Genomic DNA, 7108 nt, shown 5'->3' with positions numbered 1-7108 from the left:
GACAGCATACACTAAGTTGTGCTGCTCCAGGTGAGCAGGAAATATTGTTTCTCTCCTCAGGAAGTTCACATTACATGTGTTTTAGTCAGCATCATCCATACTCGGAATGGTAACAAGAGCATAAAATCCCTCACCGTGAAGCTCTTTCACATTCTGAGTTTCAATGAAAAAAAAAATGCAGCTGTTTTTAAATGATGTGTGTGGACAATCCAACATGGTTAACTTTATACCAGCAGCATCTTATACTTTTGTGTCTCTTCTCCCACCTCCTCACATTCTGGTAACAAATACATCTATACTGTCTTCCAGTGCCATTTCAAATCATCAGTTTGAGCCATAAAAAATACTGGAGTGTTTCACCTCAAAAGAAAGGTTTTGCCAAGTTTTGAGTGAAAAGAGAGAATCATAACGGAAACCACTATGCACCGCGAGGAGCAGCCGTGTGTCTTCACAGTCACCCAGTGCTAGTGCGGCAGGAGGCCCTGGCTCGGACTCTCTGCGGCTCCAGTCCACCTCACCTCCTCCTTTCCCGTCACCGCAGGAGAACGTCTCCTTGTCCCCGTGTCTCCGGGTCTGTGAGGCAACATTGGGCCTGCTGGCTCTCCATCTTGCAATTTACCTTTTTTGCTCTCTTCTGGTTCAATTCTCATATTTTATTCTTCAATAGTGAACAAGAATCCACTATTAAAAGCTGAGGAACCAATAGTTTATTACCACTTTTGAACTCACCTGTTATGTGCCAGACACTAGAGGTGCTTTGCTTACTTTAATAAAACAACCCTATGAGCAAGGTACTAACATCTCCATTTTAGGGTTGTGGAGAGTGAGGCTCAGAGACTAAGGAAAATGCTGAAGGTTATGCAGCCAGGAAGTGAAATTGATGCAAGACCTCTGGACTGTTGCTTTCCAAAGCCACTCACTGTGCTTGAGTCTGTCGGCCCCCAGTCTAGTTTAGTGTGGGTTTCCCTCCCAGGCACAGGACACTGATCTTCCAGTGACCACTCTAGGACTTTTATCTTTCTCTAAGGATTAAGATTCTTCTTTGATTTTGCTACCTTTCTTCTGCCAGTCTATCTGGAGACTATAGCTCTAACTGGGACCCTGCTAGGTTATGTATTCCTGTCTGACTTCCAAGGCTCTTCCTGTTGCATCCTGCCGACTTCCTATCAGCACGATTGTTCCATTATCACCCATCCAGCAAGGGCTGGAGCCTACAACAAAGTTTGAACTTCAGTGGCCTAGTTTCTTGGAAATGCTTTCCAACTTATAACAAATGTTCTGACTTACCTTAAATACATTGCAGCTGCTCTTTTCTCTGTCTTTCCAGAGATAGTATCAGTCAGGATAGGGTGACAAGAAACATGAATCTAGCTATTTGAAGCACAAAGTGACTCAAAACAAGGAAGCAATAGCCTCCAGGAGTGACCGACCCTCAGAGTAACAATGAGCACCTTGCCAATGAGAGGAGCTGCTTCTCCTGTCAGGATGGAGGAGTAAGAAGAATCGGGCCACCTCTGCAAATGCTGCTGGGCATTTGCATCCAGGACAGCAACCAGGCACTGAGCGCCCATTCAGAAAGACCCAGCAGTCCTGGCTGTGACTGTCTACAGCAAACAGCAATGAAGTGGTCAGTGGCTTCCAACCACTTCCATCTTCTGCACACAGCACGGGTGGGTCTCATCTGGTGAACCCTGCCTGGTGTCTAGAACCCTAGCTACAAGGGAGATTGAAATGCAATTTTTAGTTTTCCAGTCTCTGCCACACAGAAACATTTTACAAAACAGATGGCAAAGAGGATTGGGAAGTGAATTATTCTTACTCAGAAGGGGGTGGTATTTGGTAAAGGCTGATTTTGTTTGTTTCTTTTGTATTAAGGTGAGGTAGAGAATTTCGCACAAATAGTTATAATACTGCAAACAGCAATAAACCACACCATGAGTCTGTTATTTGGTTGAATGACTGGTGTCCTGTCCTGTGGAATTGTATAAATATTTATGCTTCATTGATGACAGTACTTGACAAAAGCTACTCCTTTCTCAAATGCATAAATGGCTTCTTCGCTGGAGAGGATCTGTCCAAACACTCTGGGACTCCCTGCAGAGGGACCCATGAGTACATGCAAGCTCCATCATACTTATGGTCTAGAAAGGAAGGATATCATGTTGGCAAATGCTAGTTCAGATTAATCTAAACAACTACCAGTATTACAGGGAACCTAAAACCGATTCAAAGCAAATGAATCAACTTTAGAAAAGTTAATTGATAGTGAGATTACTGAGCAATGGCAAAAACAAAGCCTAAGGTATATTTCTCTAAGAGAGAAAAACTATTCTAGAGATCTCAGAAATAACAGCAATGTTAATGATGTACTTTGACTTGACAAAAGCATGAAATTAACATACAAACATTTCGTGACTTTAAATAAAGTTTGGTACTAAGTATCCCTTAAACATTTATGTTTTTGTTTTGTGGAAAACAAGTTATTATAGAAATAACAAGAGGCATTTACCCCCTAAGTGAGTTTATTAATTAGGGTAATAAACTAGTCATCCCAAACAACTTGCTAAAAAGTATACTCACGCATAAAATGGCACAAAAAACACATCATGAATTTATGAAGAAAGTTAGCTTTTAAGAAGTGAAGTCTAAATATAATACCAACTTTGAAAATCTTGAAAATGAAAAATTCTGTTTTGATTTCTTTTTTCTTTTTTTTTAAATTGTCTTTATTTACTTTAATTAATTAATTTTATTGTTTTTTATCACAAGCATTTTTATTGCACATCTGTACTTTTATCATACATTGACATTTTATTTTTTTAAACCTTCTTCATGATGCCTAGTCTGAGTTTTGAAATTGCAATTGGACAGGCACATAGAAGAGGAAAATGCTTTTTTATTGTGTTGTTTTGCTTTTGGCATAGACCTCAGGTTTTTATAGCCCTATCATATTTTAATCGTCATCAGTTGATTTCTTCCAAAGCTTATGTTATACTATGATTGGAAACACTTAAGTATAAAAAAAGCTTGGTATAAAATTCTCATACATTATTCATCAAAAATATAATAACCTGTTAAATATAATTAAGTTTTGAATTAATTTGTAGAAGTTTCCAAAGTGTCTGATGTTTTTTTTCTTTTTTTTCTTTTTTTCTTTTAATTATTGTTCAAATACAGTTTTCTCCTTTTTACTCCCAATCCAGCCCCCCCTCCCACCCTCCCCACTTCCCTCCCATTACCACCCTCCGCTTAGTTTATGACCATGTGTCCTTTAAGTTTGTTCCTGTGAACCCTTCCCACTGTCCCCTTAAATTCCCTCTTCTCTCCCCTCCGGTCACCGTCAACCTGTCCTCTATTTCAGTGTCTTTGGTTATATTTTGCTTGTTTCTTTGTTTTGTTATTTAGGTTCCTGTTAAAGGTGAGATCATATGGTATTTGCTTTCACTGCCTGGCTTGTTTCGCTAAGCATAATGTTTTCTAGCTCCATCCACGCTGTTGCAAAGGGTAGGAGCTCCTTCTTTCTTTCTGCTGCATAGAATTCCATTGTGTAAATGTACCATAGTTTTTTGATCCATTCATTTACTGATGGGCATCTTGGTTGCTTCCAGCATCTAGCTATTGTAAATTGTGCTGCTATGAACATTGGGATGCATAGGTTCTTTTGAATTGGTGTTTTAGTATTCTTAGGATAGAGTCCCAGCAGTGGAATTGCAGGGTCAAAAGGCAGATCCATTTTTAATTTTCTGAGGAAGTTCCATACTGCTTTCCATAGTGGTTGTACCAGTCTGCAGTCCCACCAGCAGTGCACTAGGGTCCCCTTTTCTCCACAACCTCTCCAACACTTGTTGTTTGTTGCTTTGTTTATGATGGCCATTCTGTCTGGTGTGAAGTGGTATCTCATTGTGGTTTTAATTTGCATCTCTCTGATAGCTAGCAATATTGAACAACGTTTCATGTGTCTTTGGATTTTCTGTATGTCCTCCTTGGAGAAGTGTCTGTTCAGGTCCTTTGCCCACTTTTTAATTGGATTCCTTGTCTTCTTAGAGTGCAGTCTTGTAAGTTCTTTATATATTTTGGAGATTAAACCCTTGTCTGAGGTATCACTGGCAAATATGTTTTCCCATACAGTCGGTTCTCTTTTAATTTTGATACTGTTTTCTTTAGCTGTGCAGAAGCTTTTTAATTTTGATGAGGTCCCATTTGTTTATTCTTTCCTTTATGTCCCTTGCTCTAGGGGACACGTCAGTAAAAAGTTTCTTCGTGAAATATCTGAGATTTTCCTACCTACGTTCTCCTCTAGGACTTTAATGGTGTCACATTTTATATTTAAGTGTTTTATCCACCTTGAATTTATTTTTTGTATATGGTGTAAGTTGGTGCTCAAGTTTCATTTTTTTGCATGTGGCTGTCCAGTTCTCCCAACACCATTTGTTGAAGAGGCTATTTTTATTCCATTTTATGTTGCTGCCTCCTTTGTCAAAAATTAATTGACCAAAGAGACTTGGGCTTATTTCTGGGCTCTCTGTTCTGTTCCATTGGTCTATGTGCCTGTTTTTATGCCAGTACCTGGCTGTTTTGATTACAATGGCCTTGTAGTATAGTTTAGTGTCAGGTATTGTGATCCGTCCTACTTTACTCTTCTTTCTCAAAATTGCAGCAGCTATTCGGGGTCATTTATAATTCCATATAAATTTTTGGAGTGTTTGTTCTATGTCTGTGAAATATGCCATTGGTACTTTAATAGGAAATTGCATTGAATGTGTAAATTGCTTTGGGTAGTATGGACATTTTGATGATATTAATTCTTCCAATCCATGAACACGGTATATGTTTCCATTTGTTTGTGTCTTCCTTGATTTCTTTCTTCAGTGTTGTGTAGTTTTTTTCTGAATACAGGTCTTTTACCTCTTTGGTTAGGTTTATTCCTAGATATTTTATTTTTCTTTTTGCTATTTCAAATGGGATTTTTTCCTTGATCTCTGTTTCTGCTGTTTCATTGTTGGTGTACAGAAATGCCTTTGATTTCTGGATATTGACTTTGTATCCCGCTGTTTTGCCAAATTCATTTATTAGGTCAAGCAGTTTTTTTGGTAGAGTCTATAGTATTTTCTATGTATACTATCATGTCATCTGCAAACAGTGACAGTTTTGTTTCCTCCTTTCCGATTTGAATGCCTTTTATTTCTTTTTCTTGTCTGATTGCTGTGGCTAAAACTTCCAGTAGTATATTGAATAGAAGTGGTGAAAGTGGACAGCCTTGTCTTGTTCCTGATCTTAGTGGAGAAGATTTTAATTTTTGGCCATTGAGTATGATGTTGGCTGAAGGTCTCTCATATATGGCCTTTATTATGTTGAGGACTGCTCCCTCTATTCCCACTTTGCTGAGTGTTTTTATCATGAATGGGTGCTGTACCTTATCAAATGCTTTTTCTGCATCAATTAATATGATCATGTGGTTTTTGTCTTTGCTTTTGTTTATGTGATGTATTACATTTACTGACTTGCGAATATTGAACCATCCTTGCATCCCTGGAATGAATCCCACTTGGTCATGGTGTATGATCTTTTTAATGTACTGTTCGATGCGGTTTTCCAATATTTTGTTGAGGATTTTAGCGTCAATGTTCATCAGTGATATTGGCCTGAAGTTTTCTTTCTTTGTTGTGTCTTTATTTGGTTTTGGAATTAGGATGATGTTGGCCTCATAAAAAGAGTTTGGGAGACTCCCATCTTTTTGGATTTTTTGGAATAGTCTGTGAAGGATAGGGGTTAGCTCTTCTTTAAATGCTTTATAGAATTCTCCTGTGAAACCATCTGGTCCCAGGCTTTTGTGTGTTGGGAGTTTTTTTATTACTGCTTCAATTTCTTTTGTTGTGATTGGTCTTTTCAGGCTTTCTGCTTCTTTTTCATTGAGTTTTGGAAGATTATATTTTTCTAGAAAGTTGTCCATTTCACCTAGGTTTTTACATTTCTTGGCATACAGCTCTTTGTAGTAATTTCTTACAATCCTTTGTATTTCTGTGGTATCTGTTGTAATCTCTCCTCTTTCATTTCTGATTGTGTTTATTTGTGTCTTCTCTCTTTTTTTCTTGATGAGTCTACTTAAAGGCTTGTCGATTTTGTTTATCTTTTCAAAGAACCAGCTCTTGGATTCATTGATCCTTAGAATTGTGCTTTTAGTCTCTATGTCATTTAATTCTGCTCTGATCTTGGTTATTTCCTTCCTTCTGCTTGCTCTGGGCTGCCTTTGTTGTTGTTCCTTGAGTTCTTGTAGACGTAGGGTTAGGTTGTTTGTTTGGAATGTTTCTAACCTTTTTAGGTGGGCCTGTATCGCTATGAACTTCCCTCTTAGGACTGCCTTGGCTGTGTCCCATAAGTTTTGGGTTGTTGTGAGTTTGTTTTCATTTGTTTCCAGAAACCTTTTGATTTCTTCCCTAATATCATTCTTGACCCATTCATTGTTTAATAGCATGCTATTTAATCTCCATGATTTTGAGTGCTTTTGGTTTTTTTCTTTGGGGTTGGTTTCTAGCTTTAGTCCCTTGTGGTCTGAGAAAATGCTTGGTATGATTTCAATTTTCTTGAAATTCTTGAGGCTTGTTTTGTGTCCTATCATGTGGTCTATCTTTGAGAATGTTCTGTGTACATTTGAAAAGAATGTATATTTAGCTTCTTTTGGATGGAGGACTCTGTATATATCAGTAAAGTCCATTTCATCAAGGGTATTGTTCAATGCCACAATATCTTTGTTGATATTTTGTTTAGAAGATCTGTCCATTTTTGATAGTGGGGTGTTAAAATCTCCCACTATAATTGTGTTGCTGTCCATATCTTTCTTGAAGTCCTCTAAGATTTTCTTTATGTATTTCGGTGCTCCTATGTTGGGTGCATATATATTTACAATATTTATGTCTTCTTGATGGATTCTTCCCTTGAGTATTATGAAGTGACCTTCTGGGTCTCTCTTTATGGACCTTTTTTGGAAGTCCATTTTGTCTGATATGAGTATTGCTACCCTGGCTTTTTTTTCCTGTCCATTTGCTTGGAAGATTTGTTTCCAGCCCTTCACTTTCAGCCTGTGTAGGTCTTTTATCCTGAGGTGGGTCTC

Source organism: Phyllostomus hastatus, unplaced genomic scaffold, assembly GCF_019186645.2.
Source record: "Phyllostomus hastatus isolate PE091 unplaced genomic scaffold, TTU_PhHast_1.1 phas_scaffold_21, whole genome shotgun sequence".
NCBI lineage: Eukaryota > Metazoa > Chordata > Mammalia > Chiroptera > Phyllostomidae > Phyllostomus > Phyllostomus hastatus.
The sequence above is the reverse complement of the archived record's forward strand: the minus strand, read 5'-3'. Positions refer to the sequence as shown.